Genomic DNA, 24,394 nt, shown 5'->3' on the forward strand with positions numbered 1-24,394 from the left:
CCCATGAAGCACATGTAGGGTGAGTGCAGGGGGCAACTGTCACAGTGTTCATAAGTACATTTTTCTGATGATGTATACTCAGGAAGTCTTTTCCCTTTCCAAAGGGCACATTTTTTATATGGCTTTGTTATTGTCCAAGGGTAGGGGACAGATAACACTTCAAACAAGTCTCAGCAGGCAACTGGAGGATAGAAAGCCCAGTCTAAAAAATATAGGTAACAAAGTCTTCTTTGTCTTCTTACAAACTTTTCTAAGCTCTATTTTTTTTCCTGAGTGATTTTTATCAGTCTCTCCAACCTTGTGTCAAGAACACTGGCCACTAGTCTAGTAACTAAAAATATATGATCATTAACAGAAGGTTTAAGTTTACTCTATGTGGAAAGAATGTGCAGGATATATACTCTGAAGTAGAATTAACCTATTGTTATCAGCCAAATATACTGCTCTACACTGTTCACTACTACCATGCTGGAAAGCTGCTTATTCTTAGCAAGAGGGGAAAAGAAGTGACACTAGAAGGCAATTGCATTTATGTCAGCAGAGATATTTCTACTAGGAAATCACTGGGTTCGTATTTCCTTATATACTATAGCAAAGAAATTAGGTCAGTTGTTTCTCCTTCCTGCAGATGAACATTGTAGCTGAGGTATCAGCATTGTTTAGATGCAGAGAACCATAATCTATGGTCCCAAAAGTGTCTATGTTTGCAGGAAACACTGAAGCAAAATATTTTATAGTCTTGTGCTTGCACTGTCTCTAGTGGTTGTCCCCCAGCTTCTGGTTGCAGGATTCTCTGGAGAAGGGATTGAAAATGACAGCTATGAAACTGCTTCCAAGGGCTATCTCACAACATATATGGTAGGACACAAGGTAAAAGGGGCAGAGTTTTGGGTGCAACATGAAACAATGTGGACATTCATGAAGTGCTAGACCTTGTCAGTGATCACAGGAATGTGCTGTCACTCAGACTGTTGTTCAGAGCTCTCTAAGGCTGTGTCAAAATGACCCAGTCTGGGACAATTCTCCCAGTCTTTAGTGATGTGCATCTCCCAGATGAGTCAATACTCACTGTAGAACATGACACAGATAGTTTCTTCTTCTCCTCTTCCTCATACCATGGTTTCCACCGGAAGGAAATTGGGAGAAGTCCAGTGGGAGTTGCAAGGTGTTGCATTCAGAGCTCTGATCAAGATGACTGACATTACAACTGACAGAGCAACAGGTCCACAGTCTCAATATCGTTTCAGTAAATGGGTTCAAATGCAGTGCACCAAAGTACTTTGAGATTATGTCATGATATTCTGGGGTCTACACTGCCTGTTGTATGTGATATCTGAAGAGCAGCTAAGGTCTCATAAAATCCTGTGAAAGAACAGCAGTAGTGCTGAGCGGGACTGATCATAAAACACAACTTGTTCTAAGAGCTCCTGCACAGAATCTCAGTTTTAACTGCTGAACCCGAAATCTTGGGCATATGTCAGAACCTTAACTTGTTTTCCTGCTTTGAAAACCTGTGATTGATCATTCTTTCTGAATTTTGAATAAATTTGTTTAGTTATTACATCTGTTTTATTAGAGAACTGCACTTGACAAATTCAAAAATCTTCATTAGATATTGTGTTTTCACAAAGAAAATCTCCAGAGAATTTAAATCACAACAAAAGAAACAGAAACTTCTGCTTCCTGCCATCCCCAAATATCTAAAGGTTTCTCAGAAATTCAGAACATTCCCCTCAGGTTTCATCCCCAACAAAATCAGCCTCCTAGTTCCTTTAACACACTACCTAATGAAAAAAAGTAAGTACTCCAACATAAAAGATTTTTAATCATCCAAAGTGGTGACTCTGTAATACAAATCAAGGAATTAGCAGCTGCAGATTTCCAATAGGAGATACAACAGAAGTGCCTTGGGGCAAATCAAAAGCCAATCTGTACTTCTACAAAACTGTGAGGTTGAATTTCATTCAATTTAAACATAATTTGCACAGTAATTCCATATGTAATGTGCCTTTTTTTTTTTTTTTTTTGAGTTGGAATAAATTAAAATGAACCTTTTATTACTAAATATTATTAAAAGGCTAAACTGATCACATCTTTTCTGATCCTTCACTGCATGGTTATGTAGTTATTGTATTAACAAAGTGTTTGCTTTGACATCTTCTATTCTTTCAGAAGATCCTTCTTCTATAAGGCATGACATTGAATTCAGTGCTTTGCTATTGCACGTGAGTTCTGCTGGAAGTTCAGGACAGAAGTTTAGGGACAGTTATAGATGGGAAAGTAACTAGAGGAAAAGGAAAAGGAAAATGAAAAGGAAAAGGAAAAGGAAAAGGAAAGAGATCTTGAAACTTATGGGTATTGTAGATGGGTGCCTAGAGTTACTATGGAAAAAGAATAAAAACATGTTTGCATAATCTATCATGTCTCATAGCTGCACTATGAGAGCAGTGATATAATCTGATTTTTAGAAACTAGGAAACTGGAAAAGATCTTTGTATATGACATTATATATATATATGTATAAGACATTACAAGATCAAAAATACAATGAGCTGTGACGTGTCTCTTCTTTTCTCAACAGATATTTTGGTAAAAATGTACTATATGGTGTTGGAAGGTTAAGTTTTTTTTTCTTTATTGCAAAGTAGCCACACTACTGCAGTGGTTTTTTTCTGTGGACTTTGGATACTTAAATAAAATTCATGGAAAAATTCTGTTACTCTGTATCACCAATCTTTTGCATCATGAAGGAGTATTATGTTCTAGGAGCATTTTGCTTACTTGCAGCAACAAAAAACTATTTAATTAATCCATTTTTTTTAATACGTGGAACTCTTGTGATATACAGTTAGTCACTGTGCAGACTTTTATGATGTAATTTCTCATTGGCATGACACTCTCACAAATTTCATCCTAAATTACAACTCATTTTAATTTGATTCTAAACTATAACTCCTGTTAATTGTGAAGGGGAACTAAATACAGAATAGCAGGGAAAGTGTGCAGCAAGTATTAGAGCCCACAGCCAAGAGATTGTGCTCTACTCATGCAAACCTGGGTGTGGGTTGCCTGGCCTATGAGCTAGTACATTTTTACTCAACTCTCCATATTCCAGCTACAGGTAACCTGTGCAAATGAAAGTCTTTTGAATTGTTCTATCAGGAGTTTCAATATGAATGTGAATATTGTCTAAGTTAAAACACTTTATAATCATGTTGGTGGTATTTCTACAGTGGGTATCATTTTGGTCAAAAAAGACATTCAGGCCTAGGAGAATCACATCTAGGGCCCTTAAAAATATAATCACAATATTTTTAATCACACTTACTTGTGTATTCACAAATCCACAATGCAGCAAAGCTAGATAATTTAAAAATACAATGAATGGATTGAATTGAACATGAAAGATTTACATATAAATACTTGTATCTGAAAATCTTGCAGTTCATTATTTAGAAGTTTGTTCAGATTAAGATATTACTGTTCAGGAGACAGCATTTGGAGTAATACTAGATAATTTTATGGAAACAAAATCTCAACAGTGATAAAAAAATCCCTTACGACTAACAATCTGAACCCTGTGGGTTGGTAGGAAAGGAATAAGAGACAAATATTTGCAATTTAATATTTTGTTATACACATGATTTTTAATTCAGTAAGATGCTAGTTGTTCAATGTCAGAAACCATGAAGTACAATTAGAAAAGAAACAGATAGCAATAACGGCGATCACTGAAATTATTTTAACGGTGGGATAGATTGAGACTATTCAACCTGCAAAAGAAACAGCTTGAGAGGAATATAATAGTCTGTGATTGTGGGTAGCACAGGGAGTAATTATTCACAATTCAAGAAGAAGAAGCAATAAATTAAATTATTAAATGACAGAAAATAAATATCTCTATATTTACTCATATTATTCTCTGTACAACTATTCTGACCACCTCTGAAGAATGACACTAGAACAAACACATAATTGGTTTCAACCAGTTGCGCTGTTTTTGGGGAATTTTTCAAATGGCCATTCCATGTAAGTGTTTGTAATAAATATCTGTTACAAAACCCCCTCTTGTCTTGAATCATCCCACTGGTAATTCAAGAGTGTGCTAAGTGCAAAGCAGCATGGGGTGTCTTCAGGTAACGCCTTTTGGCATTTCTGCTATGCTGTACTAAGGGAAAAATATAGTCTACTAAGTTTGTTAGCATGAGGCAGATAGCTGAGGGTTTAAAAAGTACTTGAATTCATATAATGGCACTTTCAAGAGCAACTGTGAAATTTTAGCTTTACAACCAAAGTGAGTGCTGCAACAAGATTTTAAAGCTCACGTACTACTTCTATAAAACAAGGCTTCTAAATTCACTTGTACATTAAACTTAAAGCACTAACTTTTATGAATCTTGCTATAGGACAATTAAAAAAATATATTTATCTGAAAATAGAAACCTAAATTACTTCAAGTATAATTAATTTTGCTTCCTGATGGGTTTTTTGTTTGGTTTTGGGGGTTTGTTTGTTTGTTTGTTTCATTGTTGTTTTGTTTTGGTTTTGTGTTGTTCTTGTTTTGTGAACTGTTGTGCTTTGGAAAACAATACCTTTGTTTATGTGAAAATTAATGAGCATTAGGAGTGTTTATATGGGTATTTCATACCCCTTTCACTGTAATGCTCAGTTTATTCTTAGATGAATTCTACCATTAGATTGTAATTAAGCTCATGTACTGCTTGATCTACAGTTTAAGTATGTTCTTGAATGTCTAGTTTGAAGGGAAAGGACATAGAAGGTTGGCAGATTAGATATTGTTTGCATTTTCTACAGCTGTAACATAAAAAGAGGTTTCACATACACAATTGGCCAAATAGTTTGTGAATAAAAAGAAGGATTTTAAAACTTGAAAACTCAGATGATATGTATGCTAGTATTACCCTTTTAGAAGTTTTACAACCAAAGGTGAAGTCCACTAGAGGACTTGCAATTCTAGCTGACAACTAATATGTATTTAGCCAATCAGATACTTAAAGCCTTCCAGAGAAGCAATAAAGAAAGAACAAATGAACAGAGAGACTGAGGCAGAAACCTTCACCAGGAAGATCATACTCCTTGTATCAAAGAACTCATGATAATGATGATTCTCTAAAACACACCCACCTCCATCCCCACCCCCATGCACACAATTGTTCAGTGAATCTTGATTGTAAATTTTAGGGCCCAGAAAAGCTCTGGGGGGGTGAGTACAATATCAAAGAAAATGGTATTTGAAAGTATAACAGTTGTAGCTCTGGGTGAGGTTTTTCTGTAATAACGACATAATTTAGACTAGAAACATTACTGGAGTTGGACTGATAAGAAGAGAGGCTTGTTCTTTTGTCGATTAGGTTGTTAAACTCTTAATTGAATTAAAAGAAGTTCTTATGCATGCTGTGCCCCCTTTTTGCAGATAGTAAGGTTTTGTGTGTAAAAATCTTTGTCTCTTGGTTGCATGATAGAAAGTATAAATTTTTCTTGCTTGCTTTTCTCTTGGATCTTGATTCTGCTCAGCAATAATTTGAAAGCTGGAGGAGAGCATCTCAGCTCTACTTGTGCACAGTATAGCCTGTATCTTATGGCTGAGGCATTTTTCTGTAAAGAAAGATATGTGTCTAGAAAGACAATCCTAGAAAATAATTGGCAGAGATCCATGATTTGTGCAGGTAAAGTTGGCATCACCACCTGCAGCTTTGAACAGATGCATCTACAGCTGTGGTCTGTGCTCAGCACAGTGAGGATCCCTGGGTTGTGCATAAATGATGATGCCTAGCAGACTAAGCCATTCTCTTGACTTGGATGGTTAATGCCTTCTGCATTATCAGGCATTAAACTTCAGGGTCTTGAACTTAGTCTACTACCTCAGAAATCTCAGCTGAGTAAAAGTGTTGCTGACACCTCACTACTTTCCCTGCTCCTTACCACAAAAAAAACTAATTCTTTGATGTTTTGGCATAGAGTAAGATGTCAACTGTATAAAATTTTATAGTCTGCCATGCTATAAAACATCCTATATGTTGACTTCAGTAAAAGAAAGTAAAATTAATGACATTTAATAAAACACTTTCAGTGTAACTATTCAGTGTCTTTGTCTCAGATTCTCAGTACTCCTCCATTACAGAGAAGTTTCAGTTTTTTTATTTGTTTCTGATGGTATCAAATATAGGAAACTCACATAAATAATTCCTTCAAAATAATCAGAGTCAACAGAGCATTTACAAGTGATTAAGGAGAATTAAATTTGATTGTGTGCTGCAGTCCTAAACAAATTTCATACTCACCTGAGTTTGTTTCACAGCAAATCAATAATACTAAAGACTTTATTTCAACAGGCAATATATAGTTTCCTTTTCCTGTTCAGTGTGCATATGAAACTATCAACTTCAGTTAATGAGAAATTTTTCCATAAACATTGATGGGTGGAAATGTTTTCTTTGCTTTAAAAGACTTTTCCATCTTGTGCCTGACACCAACTAGCAGCCTTGAATATCAAGAGGTAAATTCCAACTCCTAAGAACAGTTTTTGTGCTTTACAATGGTCTTTGTATTAAATTATTCAAGTATTAAGTGATTCAGTACAAAGTAAATTATTGCTAGTCTGTTTTCAGGTTTCATTGCACAGCTATCAAAAAGGATTAAAAAGTTAAGAAAAAACCCTGAAACAACACTATTGGCATTAAATATCCTTGTAATGCCAATGCTGAAGCAAGTAAAATAATGAAATGTACTGCAAAGGTAATAGAATACCACTGCCAGAATCCACACTCTTCTTGGGCATCAATATGGCCATAGTTTGTATCTTTTTTATCTCAGGTGCCATTAATTCCTTCACATCAAGAAGTCCTCATAAAACATCAATGTTCTAAAATATTTTCTTAAGGTGTAAAAGAGGCAAAAAAGTTTATGAAAGGTACACATATGTCATTGGGTAAAATAACTGAAGAGGGAATGCTGGAACATTCTGAAATTTCTTGTCTCATTGTCAGGGAATGATTTGAGTTTATGAGCCATTTTGCAGTTATGCCTTCCAAACCAGTGTTCTCAAATGGTAACAGGTAACTCATAGAAAGATGGGGAAATAGTGATGCCTTCAAATATTAATGCAGATGTAACAGAGGCTTAAATTATTAAAAATATTTGGAGCAAATTTCTCATAAGTGATAAATTAGAATGTGATTGTCTATCAGCTAAATAAAATACTTTGAAAATGCAAGGAGGAGCAGTGTGAGTCACTGCCTGAGTTTTGTTTTGTCCAGTCCTGACTCTGGCCCTGCACCATGCATAGACCCAGGCCCTGTGTGTTTTTTCCTGGACCCCTTGAAGATATGCTGTATGCATCTCTGTCTCCTGGATGGACTTTGGCCTCATTCTGCAGCTTTGTCTGCAGCCTGGTCTCTGGGCCTGTCTTCTCTTCCTCCAGGCTGGATTTCTATGGAATGACCCCAGAGGCAGACAATGACTCACTTGTCTGTGCCTCCTGGACCCCAGAACCAGCACCCACCTCTGCCTGCAGGACACTGGTGGGGACACACTCCCAGCTGGAGCCACCCTCAGATCCTGCCATCTGCTCTTGAGGAGCAGCTCTGTTCTTGCTGCTCCCTGATGCACATATTTAAGGCTGTGTTTCCTGAAACTGTTAGAGCTCTAGCAAAGAGTGATGAGTATTTTTATTGTTATGCACAAGCAAGTACAGGATTCATGAGAAGATTTAAGTGCAGAGAAGTCACAAAGCATCATGTAGCACTCTAAGAGAAAAGGTAATTTGTATATCCAGAGTGGAAAAACAGACCAGATATATTTAATGTCAATTGATGAACAACAGTATTGACAATCTATTTTAAAGGTAACATAACAGGTGAATTTCACCTTGTGCATATGACTAGATCTTGGGTTTGTATTCCTTAAAAAAATGGGGGGTGGGAGGGTGTCTCAGTTAAGGCCCTCTACCATATAATTTATTCATGCATTCTAGAAGCATTGGGAATCTTGAAAATATTTTTAATTTTAATAATTTCTGAGCTTAGTAGGAAGAAAAATTGAGTGTGAGAAATTAATTTTTTAATGTTTTGTTTTCAATCATTTCATGTTAACTGATCCAGATTGGCTATTACAAGCACAAGCTTGGGTTTGTAAATATATAAAAAAAAAGAATTTATCTTCCGAAGAATTCCTTTTAATCTGTATGTGTTAGGTTTTTAATGGGTAGGCATAAATATATTTCTAGTGTGTTCTAAATAAATACAATTCAGTTTATGTCACTCACTTTTCCTCCCTTAACAAAATCCTTATGCACCAGCAACTGCTTCTGACAGTGCAAACATGATGAAGCACAGCTGGAATTCACAGGTTTGTGAATTAAAAAAAAAAATGCCCTGAATGAAATAGACTAAAGGTTCAGTGTGTCTGCAAAGGGGATACTGTCCTGCAGTTTATTGCATTTTGAGCCAGGGAACACGGCCTTTATAGCACTATTACCAATGAATTTTAAATCACTCTAAAGTTCAAACTTCACTGAAGCATCACATTGTATGTTGAAATCAGATGACCATTTTGCTTGGCAAATGCCATCTATATTTCAGAAAAACATCCATGTTCTAATAAAAAATGAATTAAAAGACATGGAAACTTCAAGCACCATTTGTCATCTGAAACTTATGTTCATTAATATGCGTCAAATCTCTAACTCTGAGAAAAGCTAAGTCAATTCCCAAATTACCATAACATTCAAAACTAAACAGTAATGCATTTTAAAATGAGTGTATTGAAAATTGAATGCCAACTGAAAATAAATGATGGTACCTTTTAAAATTAAATTACAACAGACTTTTTTCTTTGTTCTTTCCCCTGTTGTCATTTTCAGTTAGTCTAGCTGTCCAATTCTTACCATATTTACCCTATGACAAGAAGGGCTTAGAATATAAAAGACAAAAACACCACATAATTTTTCATAATTAAATACTTCATAACAATCTTAACTTGGTATTAAAAAAAAACATTAAATAAAAGGAAGTTTCTTCATTTTTCTGTTAGTTCTTCTACTACCTCTTCCCCAATGAAATTTCACACATATTACTGGTTTTTGTTTGACCTTGTCCATGAATATATTTATTTGATATGTCTGTATAGACTATTTGCAAGGTTTTCACAGCTAAACATACAGATTTTTTGTAATCTCGGTATATATTTAAAACCAAACTCAGAAAACAGATTCCCTAACAGCAATTTGGCAAAACAACAGTTTTTCACTATAAAATTTTGGTGTGGGCAGGAAAAGTAAGTAACTATGAAAAATAAAATTCAAACCAGATATCGATAACATATTGATACTGAAAATTAATAATTTTTTAATATATGTTAAAATGCTTCCTTTTTGCTGATGTTGTTCTCAAAATACTCACTATCAAATGTTGATAAAAAACCCCCACCAGCAAAAATCAAAACCCAAACCCAACCCTTGCAGACCTGACTAAAATTTAGCAAAATGAGAATGGGATTTTAAATTCCAGGAAAGTGGACAGATTTTTTAAACTCAAAATGGGAGAAAGTTCATAGTAGGTCCATGAAGTTCCACAAATCTTTTCTGGATTTTTAGTTGTCTACATTTTTTAAACTTCCTCAGTATTTATACTTTTTGCCTGCATAGAGCCTAGCACAGCATAGCTCTCACTACGTTTTCACATGCATAAAGCAGTAGTCTGCAAAGTATTCAAAGAATGAAAATAAACATTTTTGACTATTATTTACAAAAAATTATTTTGTTCAACCTGATTCTTTCCACGTTCTTTAGTCACCATTTCCACTTAATGGACTGAATCTGCTGTGCAACTGCCAGGTGCTGTTTGCCTGATGTCATAGTTAAACAATAATCATTTTAGTGTATTTTGACACCTTAGAACAGAATATCTTTATTTGGCATCCTTCTGTTTTTCATTGTGTCCACATCCTTAAATGGAACCTCTAATTTTGCACTTGCAACCAATTGCAGGTGAAAATAATTGGAGAATTTAGATGTCCAAATACCTGATTAAAGGGACAAATCATATAGTTAAACTCTAAATGCTATTGATTGTGACCACAAAATGAGTGCTTTAATTGAAGTCCCCTTTACTTGCTTGACTCAGAAAATCAAAATTCTATTTAAAATAAATAGAACATGATTTTTGATGTTTAGAACTCATGTCTCCACATCAGAAGTCTTTTTTGGCTATTCTCAAAAAATGCATATTTGGTGTGTCTTTCTGGTAATTGTGCCCCCCCCCCCCCCCCCAATAATAGAGAATTTCTGGTATTTTAATGGCTGTAGAAATATGATGACAGTGCTTTCTTCACTTTAGCCACAAGTCACAAAATTTACAGGGACAGTCAAGCAAATTGTCTCCAGGTAAAATTCTCTCTATCCTTTATGGGAATTTTACCAGAAGATGACCTGCAAAGTTGAGACCTTCTAATAAAATTTAATTGAAGTAAAGTATATGTGCATCAGAAAATGTCTTTCTATTATTTTTTTTTTCTCCCATCTTCCCTCCTGTGAGAAGCTAGGGTACTTCAGCTGGAATCTGAACTGTGTCTTGTTGCTTTGGATCTAAAACTGCTTTTCTGAACAGAGATTTTTAATCATGCTGAGTTATGGGGATGATTAGTTTTGTGTACAAACATCTGATATGAAATATTTTGAGGCCAACACATCTCCCTGGTCAACCCATACAAAAAATTTGAATCCAGGTCTCCAAAAGTAAAAGGATTTAAGTGCAATAATCCACTAGGTCACTGAGAGACTGAAACAAATGACAGCTGAAACACATTTTTAACCATAGGAAATGGCAGACAGACCATTTTCCTGCATGTATAGTGACCATTATGAAATAAATATGCACATGCCATTTGGTAAACATAAGATTAATGGGAGACAAATCCCCAAGTCAGCATTTACAGGCTGAAAAAAGATAATTGTCCAATTACAGACTTACTGAAATGGCTTTGGTCTTATGGGGCATGCCCTGGGGAAAGGTCACAGGATTGCCACAATAGATTAGCTTAGAATTTGGTTTTCTATATATTATTTTGACAAGAAACAGGCATTGGAAATTTCAGTGCTCTCCCAGTGATTTGCCATACATTCACAAATCCTAAGAAGGTATTCTGGCTCCGCTCTCCTAGGAATACTCATTCCTGGTTACCAGTGTGAAAGTAGAACTTCAAACATTACAAATAAATTTTAGTCTGTGTCCTATACCTTCACCAAATTTCTGGGTTTGTAGAACTTGAACTGTGGATTTTACCACTTTGTAATAAATTTCTTACAAGAAGTTAACATAAAGGAATTTATTTTCATTTTAAGAACAGGAGAAAACCAATGCAGGGCAAGAACATTTTTTGTTCTCTATTTGTTCTCTATATTTTTGTATTGTTTAGGAGATACATCAGTAAACCATAATAAAAGTATAAATACCTCACAGGAAATACGAGAAAATCAATATTCATACATATTTTAAAATTCTACATTTCCAGGATACAGGTTTTAATTCATTGTCCTTCAAGCGAGTCTTTCATTGATGAAAATGCAGATAAACATTATCACAACTATGAAAATCAATAAATCACACTCATTAAATATTTTAATTTCAATTACAGCAGAAGGGCCTGCCTACTGTCTGGAACAGTCTGACATTGAGACAAAAATTTCTCTTTCTAAATTAGAAATCTCATAGTGAGGGCAATAAAATCTAAAAAGCAATGTGTACAAGAAGACTGGAATACTACCTGGCTTGAAATGAAAACACTTTTCTCCTCTAAATCCTTCCACAATTTTATATATAATTAAAGCTGATGTAGAGAACACATCACAGCATTTGTAAACTAAACCCTGTATGATCTCAGGAAAAGAGCTCAAATGAATATTAATTCTTTGCTAAAACTTTCAGTTTAAGACCTCAGACATCCAAAATGTATATGCATATTTAATTTCATGCACTTGAGTTCTATTTTGGAGGATTCTTTCAAAAAAGCCATATCGGTTAACAGGTAGGCAGTCTTTCCCTTTCTCTTCTAGACATAACAGCAGCTCTTAATTTTTATCACACTGGTAGACAAGCACAGGTATAGAGGCTGTTGCCAGCTCATAGGGTTTCAGCTCCTAAGTACATTTAATTGCAGAAGACTTTCAAGGAATCCAACAGGTAATTCGGTCTTGGACTTCAACCACACTGGTGTTCACAAGTCTTCAATATTGTATCATTTTTTCAGAGCACTGTCAGTCAAATTAAAGACATGATCCATTAGTTCCATATAACTCCACCTGCTTAAACTGGGAACAAAGCTTAAGATGGTCATCACAGAGGAAGGTGGTCACTCTGCTGCTGTGTATTTGGTCTCAGACACCTTGCTGCTAAAAGGAAGGATTCCCCTAACGAGGAGGCATCTGCCTCTCCAAGTGAGAAAAATTCTATTCCAGCCAGTGATCAAATAAACAACTTCTAAGTTATTCTCATGCAAGAATTTAAAACAAAGGGTTAAATTGTTGCTTAGAATTATCTGAAGTGCTTTTCCTCTGAAACAGCACATTCACTCTGATCCTCAACTGAGAAATTAAAACAAGTCATTGGTACCCTTTCTTTGAATGACCTTTAAGCTAAATCTTTTGTTCCTTCTAATTGTGATTAACAGATCCCTTCTGTTTCTAAGTGTTTCTCTGCAGTTGCACTTCCTTGTGCTCCAATTAAAACGCTGCCCATTTTTCTTTCAGAAACAGTTAATGAAGATCAACTTCATGTGGAAAGAAGAAATCATACCTCACAAAAATACAATAGTCCCTGACTGTGTTTTCTATCCATTTAAGATGTCAAGTAATTGGAAGAGAAATCTTAAAAGACTGAATTTAATAGATTCACAAACCTGTGAGCAGAAACAAGTAACAAAACATTGAATTAATTCTAAAACACATATTAGTTGGTAATCACATGAAAAGACAAATATATTAATTTCTAATACTTATTTTTGCTTTTACTACACTTGTTAGTTACCGTGTACCAAAGTGCTACTCCAGAGTGCAGCACAGAGAGGAAAAAAAAAATAGATAAAAGAGAAAAACACTTGGTTGAAAGTAAATCCCAGACCTTCCAAAGTACACTTGCATCTTTTTCAAACTCTGACCAGAAAAATGTCAAAGTTAATGTTCAATTTCAGATAATTTTGTGGACAAGTAAATTCCATTATTCGGCTATTGAAGAAGGTTACTTAAGTAGGCAATCAGAATAATTAAATTACCTTCCCAGAATTCCCTGTACTATACAATGTTCAATATTATTCACTTAGGTCATATTATCTGCATAAACATTGAGTAAGTCTCCTGAAATATCTTTTTTTTTTATTATTTTAATCAAAAGAAGATATCCATTAGTTATAAACTGCAACAGCTGTGAAAACTTTTATACATACAAGTTGATGAGCACACACTTAGCAATAGACATAAAGTGAAACTGGTAGATTCTCTTAAGTGAAATTTAAAACGCATGATAGGTAGCAGCCTCCAAGCTGTTCTCCCTGCATGCAGCTGCAATGCTTTCCTGAACTGTGCCATTTTGCTCTGCATGATGGTGTTAGTCCAAAATATTCTGGAAGAAGAGCTTATCAGGAAATACAATTTCCATGAGCAATCATTTTGTTCCTACTATTTGACAAAGAACATCCATGGCTGTAGTAGCATTAACAGTGAATTTACCAATTAGAACTTTAAAAGATTCACAGTTTATTCCACATGAGAAGAATAAAATAAAACAGTCTGTAAATATAAAACAAGCTAAGAACTGAAAATGGATTTCCCCCATCAGAACTCTGCATTTTTGCATGCCTTAAAACCTACAAATTCACTAGGAAAATACTGCTGTTCATTCAAGATGTTTTATAAGATGTAGTAGGAGTTAGGATTTAGATTTTAGCTTTAAGATGTAGCCAACAAAACCAAGAAAAGCTATTAAGTAATCAGGTTTCTGATATGCTAGATGACGTGGATCAGCTACCTAGCATAGCACAAAGCCACATTCCTTCCCTGCAGCTTCTCCAGTGCCACTGCTTGCTACAAGCTGAAACACTATACATGGAAATTATAGAAAGGATGTATGTTAAAGCACTAAAAGATTACTTTTACACTACAAGGGACTGATGACTTCAATATTACATAGAAAAGGTGAGAAAATTATTAATTTCATAAGATTAAATGGAAATTTCCAAACAAATTCCATTTTTGAAATCACATCATTTTTATAAGCTTATGCTCATTTCCATTGTTTTACAATAATTGTGTTTATTATTATTATCAGGTGTTTTACGCTTCAGAGTAAATAACATGTCTGAGAGTCACCGTTTCCAGCTTTACATGAATTCCAATTTATCATTTCTTAATTGCCTGCTTGGAACAAAATCAAGGCAATTTCCCTTCCTATCTGACCAAAATAGCTTTCGTCGGCCTTGATGTTCAGGGTCCAGTGTTTGAAAGAAGCAAATTCTCAGTCAAAGAGCTCAGCACAACAACTCAGCAATGTACATGAAAAATGGTTCTTTGAGCCAGCTGATCTTAAATTCCAAGGAAGTAGGGAAGTGAAAGAGGGAGTAGAAAGTGAAAAATCATTTTTAGAATAAACAAAAGTGTCTTCTTAAGAAGAACTACATGCAAATATTTTCACAATAGATATTTTTTGGTTTTAGAAGTTTAAGTAAAAGTTTTGTTTTTAGAAGTTTAAGTAAAAGTTTAGTCTTTAAAGCAGTGAGTAAACTTTCTTCTGAAAAAAAATATAATGCAATGCAATTAATATTATTAGTGTACAAAATAAGAGCAAACCCCAGTAATTTTAAGGAAAGAGGAATAAGAATTGCAATAGTATCCAGCATCTCCTATTAGGAAAGAACAATGAAAAAAAGTTTAAGGAAATAGAGCGTTTCCCAAACAGAATGGGTAACTCTCAAATAGGACACATCAAAAGAATTAAAATCAGTTGAGGAAGACTAATTCTTTAAGAAACTGCATGATGATATCCACATCAAAAGAAATACTCAGTTGCTTAATGTCAAGCACGTACCAAAGTAATGCGGTGCGTTAGGGCTTTGAATGTCCATACCACCCCAGTATCATACCACAGAGAAGCTACATCACAGCTGCTTGTGATAAAGATCATGTTTTACAATGCAGTGGTGCTTTCCAAATTGCTTTATGATTCAGAGGAAAACCATGAATCTGAATGCTGTATCACCACACCAGGCAGCTTACAGATGCAGTGATCAGTCACTTACAGCTTAAAACTGGCAAGATTAAATGACCAGCATTAACAGCAGTTTTCCAGTACTGGAGAATACTGGTATCATTAATGTGATAGTAGTTACTTGAAAAGATTAATTATAAAAATCTATTCTTATAAATGATTTTATAAAAGCATATGAATGAATTTATACAAATAAAACGAAAAACTGTTATTCCTTTGTGAATTGCCTTTTGGAGAGCAGTCGTACCAGCGGGGTGTATAAACTCTGCATATACTCATGAAAATAACTTTCAATAGTGTAGTGTTGACAGGGAACCTTTGGAAACCATGGCTACCAGGCTAACTGAAGACAAACAGCAAAAGGTGAATTTAAGATGTTTGAAAATAGCAATCTCACCAACTGCAAAATAAAGTACTGCAACAGTACTGCAACAGTTGCTGTCTGTGCATCAATGTAACTGTTGATGCATGTGCTCAGCACCTGGCAAACTCTTTACGGTCCAAAAGGAATGGAGAAGTCAGGAACAGAAGTGCAAAAACAGTTGGGGGTTTTTAAAATGTGATAATCATAATCTCTTTTTCCATATCTTCCCTGAGTTTGTCCAAACTTTAACTTCTTTTTCCTATCTTTGGGTAATCAGGAGGCTAAGCCTGGCAAAGGGTTCCTTTTAGGAAAGGACATGCCTTTGACTTTGTTTTCCTTTCTTTCTTTGGTTCATTTGTTTTGCTCTTGTGTGTGTGTCTGTGTGTTTGAGCTTGCAGGTGGTAAGGTTTTCTCTCCCTTTTTTTTTTTTTTTCACTTCACTACCGAATTCATTATTCTGCATTAAGCTGCATTGAACTACATTTGTCATCTATTAGTCCTGTTACTGTCTGCATTGTTCCTCATTAATTATTATTCTTCCTAATTTAAAATCACATGGAAATATTGCTTTCAGAAGCATTATCCAATTCATTTATATGAATAAAAATAGTAGAGGACAGATCACTAGTGCTTGCAATGCCAACTCACTAATAACTTCTGTCTGATTTAGGAAAGAACATCTTTGACTTCTTTTGTCCTTGTGCAGAAATTCACTTTACTGCATTTCCGTGCTGTATTTCTAGTGTATCTTAGAGGTTAACGTTTGAAAGAGAACCTCAATAGGTCCAAAGCCAGGTCCTGTCACTCATACAGTACCTGCTATACTATATCCTTTCACTTGTTAAAAAAGCCCAAGAATTTTCAGACACTTGGATGCCTGTAATTCAGAAGTTGAAGTAAAGAGAAAAGGAATTTCACTGAGTTAGTGAACAGAGGGATCTTTATTTCACTGGGAGCATAAGGTCCATTCATAAATTCAAACATTGTACTTGTAATTCAAAATACAGCATTTCTCATCAGTTACTCTTAGTTGCTTTACCTGTATTAAAGATGTGAAATAACCATTTGCCAGCATGGGAAAGTTGACAAACTGTGCTTGTGTTAGATGAAGAATGTAACAATACTTGAGCTATTTATTTATACTTTATATAATGTTGACCTGTAAATAGCCTACAAATTTCTCAAGCCAAATTTATACTGACTTGTTTCACAGGATTTGAAACCAAACATATTTTGGTCCTGCTTTCCTTTGGTGCCATGTTGTGTTTTAACTTGGTCACCAAACTTTCAATTTCCTTCTGTGTTGTTTAAAGAAGAAGGATGTTTACTGTTTTTAAATAGTATGAGTTTTCTAGTGGGTTTGACATATGGTTTGCTCTTCACAGAAGTATATGATAAAATGAGGCTCCTACAGAAGGAGGCATTCTCACTACTTTTGTTAGGCTAGGTTCTGGTTCAGTCTAATAAATTTTAAATGTAAACATGACAAAGTGTTCTACAGTGCTGCAAAATTCTATAGGTTTTAAAGCTGACCTATATATATTCTTGGTGGTTTATATCATACCTCTTGCATGATATGAACAAATTAATATTTTAAAAAAATAATTTCTTGCTCCTTCTAGGAATTTTCTAATTTGAAGTGTTTAAAAAACAGATTATAAAAGGTTCAAAATTTTGCCTTCTCTATCCAGAGGCAGCCCAGAGGAGTTATGAGTGTGGTTTCATCACTTATGAGAAGCATTGCACTTGGCTACACAAACAACTTTTGCTTAGATATTTTTATTTCAGTTATTACACAACAAGCTCTGGAGTCTGTGTGCTTCATTAACATTACAGGCAGCTGTAAAGACACAATACATAGAATAGAAAAAGTACATAAATTTTATTATAAAGCAGATATAACAATGCACTCGTGTCAATATAAGTGTGTGACTTACGACTGACAGGAAAGAAATTAGGAATTAGTAAGTTGATTATCAAAGTCAATAGGGATATTTAGTAAGTGAAAATCTGAGAGTGCATCAAATGATGATTTCTAATGCACTTTTTTTTTTTTTCTCATAACGACTATGATTTCTTTAAAAAAATCCTCTGTTCAACTTTTAATGAAAGTCAGACTGTAAAAAACCTCACTAAGAAGTACTTCTCCCTTGAGTTAATTTAAGTTATGTGGAATCTATGGTCCTTTAAACCATCTTGAGCTGTATTAGAAAGAGAGGTAGATTTTACAGCTAGACCCTGAATTCTGTGTATTTAATGAAGTTTGTTTCCAAAGCAGCAAATTGAGATTTTTATTGCTTTTAGTAACTTTTATTTACAAGCAATGCTGTGACTGGATGGCATAAACAAATAAGATTTATTCACACAAGTACTTAAACACAGCTAACAAATGAAGCAGAATACCAGAAAAACAAGAAAAAATGCATTCTTAACCTAGTAGTAAATTGGCAATTATGAATTTGATACTCAGGTCAATATTTCATTTTTATTGTTCCCTCTTTGAGCTGAGGTACATACTAAGTTAATCTAAAGATAAAACTCTTGCAGTGGTTAATCTCGAATAACTTCTGAAAATATAGTTGTTCATTTCCCAATTCAATTCCCAAATTATGAAGAAAATCTATTAAAAGGGCAGGTACTTCTGGCAAGGTGTCAGTCATCACTAAATTTCTTTGAAATTCTTTGAAAATAAATGAGAGAACATAAAAGAGACCCGGCTGGAGATGCAAGAAACAGGAAAGAGAAAAAATAGAAAAAAACAAGAATAGGTGTGGCTCTGGTTTTCAGCTCTAGAAAGCAGCAAATATGAAATCCATGAGAGGTTCTACATAGCTTGCAGTCTATGAAACCTTAGTAAATTAGACCAGTGATTTCTCTACACCTCAGTTTCCTGGCTGTGAAATAGTAATCAAGCACTTCTCCAGAAATGCCCTAGAAATACTTTCCTCATTCTTCAGTCATTGTTTCATTCAGTGGGTGGTTCCACTTGTAGTCTCTAGGCACAAAACCCATTAAAAAATGCCTGTTTTTTTGGGTGCTTTAGAACTTGCTTTTTACCGAAACTGAGAGGGATTAAAAGCATTTGTGGCCTTGCTTGGTATTTCTAATGAACGCAACTCTGAGACAACTGTCATTTAGTGGGTAATGTTGCTTATTTCATGGCACAGGTCTTGCTTCCTTAGGAGCTTCTTTATTTTATATCTTGAGAAAGCATGCCAAGAACTTGGGACACATTTTTGAGGATGCCTGGTAAAACTTTGTGTTTCTATCATAGCCTGGTCACAGTAAAATCTATCCTGATGTCACGCACTGATTAACTTTTTAATTCAGGTCAAGGAGTTATTATGCTGCTTTGCTTTTCCTGACTAGGTGAGATCCACTTGGCATTTACTGAAAGTCAAAGATGGTGTTCCTAAGTAAAGATGAACTAAAAGAGATGGAAGATTCAGTTCAGTCTAAAAACTGCAAGACAAAATTAAATAATAAAAATGGCATTGGAAGGAGTGTCCATTTTATTATATTTTATCATTTGGTTTTGTATTTTTTCATTTTAACATTGTCAAAAAATCTCTTAACTGCATTTCCTGAGAATATAGAAAAAAACCCAAAGATTTATCTTCTCTGTGCCTAACATTTGGGACAGGTCTAATGTTGTTTTGTCTCTTTTTAACATTTTAAGACCCCAAATTATTAATCCCATTTCTTTACATGGGTCTGTTTTAATGTAATTTTTATTACACTTCTCTGACAGTAAGAATGACTGATAAATGATCAGTGGTATAAACCACTGTTTTGACATCACCAAAATAGTTATTAACTGCTGCAGGAATAAAATTAATAAAAATATGGGAAGCCTATACAGAATTTTTTTAAAAATAGTTCGACCTTTTTCAAAATTATTTGACACTATTTGCTATTTGTCATCATCAAATGGTTCAGAGAGTCATGTTTTGGTGTGTTTTGGTATTTTATCTGACAGGAAAGAATACTCTTTTGGGTTTTTTTTCTCTGTCTATAAAATCGTAATGGTTACAATTTTGTTTTGAAGACTGCATGGATTGTCCTGGTAGTGAGCTAAATTTAAGTTTTCTGAGATCCCTGGAAACATGATGAACATGACTTTTAAAGATGGTTAATATATCTGCTGCCATGCAGTATAACAGTTTATTCACATTAAATTACATACTTTTTTCAGTATCTCAGCCACTTCATTGTCAGACAGCTTCAATATGAAAACTATTTATTCTCTTCTCTCCTTACTTCAATTCCTGACAGCCTCATTCTTATTACCTGAAAAGATGAAATAGGGAGCTGCTTTTCTAACAGTCTGGTTAGATGGGTACAAAGAAATTATCAGGCTTCAGCTTGACAATGTCCTTATCTGATGTAACAGCACACTTCATTCTCTGCTGTTGGACCAGCAAAGCAAATAATTTTTTTTGTGGTTTTCTGTCTCTGGTGCTTGAAACTTGCTTTTGCTTTTTGAAGTGTAGGTCTGAAACTGGTGATCAGATCCTCCAGCAAAGCCCTTTTCTACTGTCTGAAAGAATCCTATTCAGGTACTGTGCAGTCTGCAAGAATTTTGACCCTACTTGCCCTCAAATATTTGAATCCCTATTGCATGCAGAAATTAGAATCCGACATATTACTTATGAATGACATAATAAAATGAACAGCCTCTCATTTCTATCGGCAAATAATACTCTCTCCCCTTCTCAATCTAAATCAAACTGCAGAATCACTAATAAAAGTAAGTCATGACTCACAAAGTTAAGTTCTTTTGCATTAATCTTAAACTCTTTAGAAGTTATTGGAGTCTCACATCATTAAAACTAATGTCAGTGGTATAGTCTGCAGTAACTATTAAATTTACTGCTGGAAGATAAGAAACATTACTTTACAACCATACTAAAGATGAAAATATGTAGATACTGTTTACATTGCACAGATGAGGCAGGTTTACAAGGAAACACTTCATGCTGCAGGAAATCCATTATGCAAATAGTTACTGGGTTTTTTGACATTATTTTGTCAAATAATTCTGGAAGAGGCTTAATTATATAAAAATATCTTTTGTATAGACTTCCAATGTTTTTACTCATTTTATTAGCACTTCTTGCAGCAGTTAACAAATACTGCATAGCCTCATTTAACAGTGTACAGCATATTTAACTGTGTTCTACTAGACTGAACTGAATAAAATGAAGCCAAATGACAGAAAGTGTAAAATCTGTCCTAGGTCCATCAACAAAGTATGGATAATTAGGCATTGTCCATGAATTTTCTGTAGCTGAAGGACCATAGCAGTCTGAAGAAGACAAAAAATCCATCCAGAGACATACTGAGGTTACCATCAGAAATGCACAGTAGGAAAGGCTGCCTGAGACCCTTTCATACCTGTTAGATCTAGAGCATGCATAATTATTCTATCAGTAACTGAAGAGGCAATTTTACTGGGGAATAAAAAAAAGAAAAAGAAAAAAATGTTACCTTACAGAGTGAGAGGAAGGATTTTAGTCTGGTTCTTGACATGTGTCCCACCTCACTTAGGGTGTATGTGGCAGACTCCATGTGGGCTGACTGGAAGCAACTGCTCCAAGGGTTTTCCACCCACCTGTTTTAGTCCTTGTAACTCATGAAAGGCCTAAGAAGGGACGGTGAAAAAAAGTAGCTTGCTTTTACATGAATTGCAATGTCTTAACTGTCAGCAAGCAGAGGCTGGACTGTTAATCAGAGGTGTTTTTGTGCCTTTCAGTCACTGTCCCAGAAATCTGAGGCTAGATATCATCTCCTCTTTCACAAACATTTTGGTTTTGATTTTTTTTTTTTCATTCTAGTGGAATATTTATGAAAACACACTGTTAGTTTTAATTTATATTGGTTAGAAATTAATCTGAATTTGTGAAGTTTAGTCATGATTTTTCAGATTACTACCACAGGACCTATACTATATATGAAAAAAGTATAATCAAGACCACTCGGGAGATTTTTAAGGAAAATTCATAATATTTTCTAGTAAAATATTTCAGCTGAAATTCAATTGTTCATTTTGAGACTCAAAACATTTGAATGCACACAAAAATTTCATTAAAAATTCTGGATATTCTCTGTGTCTAAGAAAAAATCAACCAACCAACCAAAACCTGAATAGTATTATTTATTTCAGATTAAGAAATATTTTGTTTAATTTAAATAATTTTAGTAAAAATAAAGGTCAAATAATTTTCAATCAATTAAAAAAATAGGATTAGGTTTAAGGGCACCTTGAGGTAGAAATGTGATTTAAGGCAGAACAGGAAAACCATTTAAGATAAAATGAAAGAAGCTTTTATTCACTTAGGTTGAATGTTACTTAGTTAATGAGGCTTTTAAATTTTGCTCTAGAAGCAAAGAAAATCCAATCTTCTTGATAACTGCCTTTCAATTTTTATCTAGTGCTTAGTGCAAGCATCATATCATAAGCCACCATAAACCACAGAAAAGATTACTCTTTCATATAACTGTTTAAAGGCAGCATTTGAAATGAATAAAAAAATCACAGAATTGTTTGGGTTGGAAGAGACCTCTGGAAATCATTTAGTTGAACCCCTCTGCCAAGGCAGTGTCACCTAGAGCAGGTAACACAGGAACATATTCAAGTGGGGTTTGAATGTCTCCAGTGAGATTCCATAACCTTCCTACGTAGGTGTTCCAGTGCTCTGCTGCCCTCAATGTAAAGAAGTTCTTCCTTGTGTTGAGGTGGATCTTCTTGTGTTTTAGCCATTGCCCCTTGTCCTGTCACTGGGCACCACTGAAAAGAGCCTGGCACCATCCTCTTGGCACCCATCTTTGAGATATTTATATGCATTGATGAGATGCCCTCTCAGTCTTCTCTTCTCCACACTAAACAGGGCCAGCTCCCTCAGCCTCTCCTCATAAGAGAGACTCTCCAGCCTTTTAATCATCTTAATCATCTTTGTGCCCTTCACTGGACCCCCTCCAGTAGCTCCTTGTACAGTTGTCTCTCTTGTACTGAGGAGCCCAGAACTGGACACAGCAGTCCAGGTGTGGCCTCACCAGGGATGATTAGAGGAGGAGGATCACCTCCCTTGACCTTCTGGCCACACTCTTCCTCATGCACCCCAGGATACTGTTGGCCCTGTGGACTGCATGGGCACACTGCTGGCTCACAGCATACTTACAGGCTTGACAGAACATTTACCTTACATTCGTATGTTCAGTCTAGGGGAACACTCTTTTAAAATATATGATTCAATTTAGCTATACAATAGAGACCTGTTCTTTTTTTATGAATCTGATGACATCAAGCAAGTGAAGAAACAAGTACAAAAACTCCTTTAAAGAAGTTTTTACCTTATATAAACAATGAAATGACCAGAAAATCTTCCAAATTAAAACAATTCTTTTTCCTTTTATAGCTTTGCTATTGCAGAAAAAAATAATAGTCTACTAAATTGCAATGATTTATTGAGAATTACTGCACAAAGCAGTGTGTCATCAGGAAGTTGTTAAAGGAAAGCTAAAACAATTATTTCTTTTAACTTTCTTGTTTTGAGGCCAAACATTCCTATTATTCTTTTAATTTTGAGATTTTTTTACTTTCTTACTTTTACTGGAAAGCTGCCATTAATTTAATTGCTGTTTTAAAAGTAATCAGGAGATGTAAACTTATTTCTGTTTGTATAACTCCTTATGCATATCTACTTGTTTTATTTTAAATATCTATGTGTTCTGCGAGGAGCTCATCACCAGTGTAATCATATTTACTTCACATCACATAAAACTGGGCATACTCACATTTTCTAGTACAAAGTTCACTACCAAAATTACGAGTCTTAAGCTTCTGAAAGGAGTGTTAGTATTATGTTAAGCTACTCTGGAAAGATGTATTTTCAGGTGAAATGGGGCTAAGTTTATTTAGAAATATGGTGGAATATATGGTGGATCACAGACTGAATTTTAATAGTTATTTTCTGTAGATATGGACTCAGGTATATAATTGTCCTGTCTATAAATATGTCATCTCCATCACTTTCCCAAATTTACAAGCCAAATGTCTCTATCAATTAAAGTTTCAAAATGATAGTTAAGTTCTCTTGGTTAGCTATAGATGTAGAGACTGAGATCTGCCAGAAAAATCTGTAATTTCAGCAGTTAACTATTGTTATATTACTTTTATATATGAAGGTTATGATCAAGGAAAGAGTACGAGAAGGAGTCCAATACTATATTTGGCTTTAAAGGTCCTGTTAGTCAAAAAAAAATCCTAATTTTTTTCATATTCCCTGTCTCATAGATCATACAAACAAAATTTTATTTGGTTCAATAGGGTGGTATGTCTTAAAATGGAATAAAACTCAAAATGATTTTGTACTAAATGAATTGAATATTTCATTAGATATTTTAAAGGGGTTCATATAGGTCTTACAAGATTAACTAGACTTATGTATATATTAAATTATATACATATGCTTAAGCTAACTAGAAACAGGAAGTATCGCACATTGAATGCTTTAAAAGTAGTCAAGGAAGATATTTTACTTTCTTTGTTGATAGGAGCAAGCAATACAGAGGCCTTTAAAAGACAGCTGGTTTTTTATTTCTAAAGTAGTTTTTTAGCTGCTTAGAAATTACGAGAGAAGGGAAGAAGCATGTATTCAAAACATTAATTTTCTCAACCTATTTGTTAATGGAAATATGTAGTAAGAAAAAACAAACTTTAACGAACTTAAGGACACAGAGAAATGCAAGCCAGACA

The sequence above is a fragment of the Coloeus monedula genome (assembly GCF_965178545.1).
Source record: "Coloeus monedula genome assembly, chromosome: 1".
NCBI classification, from domain to species: Eukaryota; Metazoa; Chordata; class Aves; order Passeriformes; family Corvidae; genus Coloeus; species Coloeus monedula.